Genomic DNA, 658 nt, shown 5'->3' on the forward strand with positions numbered 1-658 from the left:
TTAACAGAGAGCCTTCGGTGTTTTAAGGAAGAAGTTTTCCTTGCCTTGTAAAACAGTTAACAGCAACCTTGAAAATACTAATACTGTTATTGTTGCAGCTGCTGCTCTGCACAGTTAAGGCAGTGTCTTGCATCTGATCAAGGTGAACATAAAATCCTTACACCCCATCTTGGTGGAGTATCTGGTAATGCAGAAAGGCAGCAGTGCATCAGTGGTAACTTTTGATTGTTAACTACTGTTTAATTTTGTTTAATTGAATATTTCTTATTTTATTGATATGCAATGTATCTTCATTTTCGTTCTCCAAATATTATAACCATAATTTTGAATACTTCGTTTAGTTTTCTTCTCATGTGAACTATATCTTTTTAAGATGATTTAGCTTTAATATCTAAAAGGACAGTAAATAATGTTAAAGTTTTGCCAGTTTTATTTACAAACTATAAAAGTGGAGAATTATACACATATATACACTCATATCTGCAACACACACACGTGCGTCATTGCTCCTCAGAAACGCTGACTGGCTGCTGAATGCATTGCCAAGCATAGGGTGAACTAGGGAAAAGCTGTCGAACACCTCATTCCACACAGTACGCTCAAGTATCAACAGTAACTTAACAGCACGAGTAACCGTTCAAGACTGGTCCAGAGACTC

The sequence above is a fragment of the Penaeus monodon genome, chromosome 27 (assembly GCF_015228065.2).
Source record: "Penaeus monodon isolate SGIC_2016 chromosome 27, NSTDA_Pmon_1, whole genome shotgun sequence".
Classification (NCBI taxonomy): Eukaryota; Metazoa; Arthropoda; class Malacostraca; order Decapoda; family Penaeidae; genus Penaeus; species Penaeus monodon.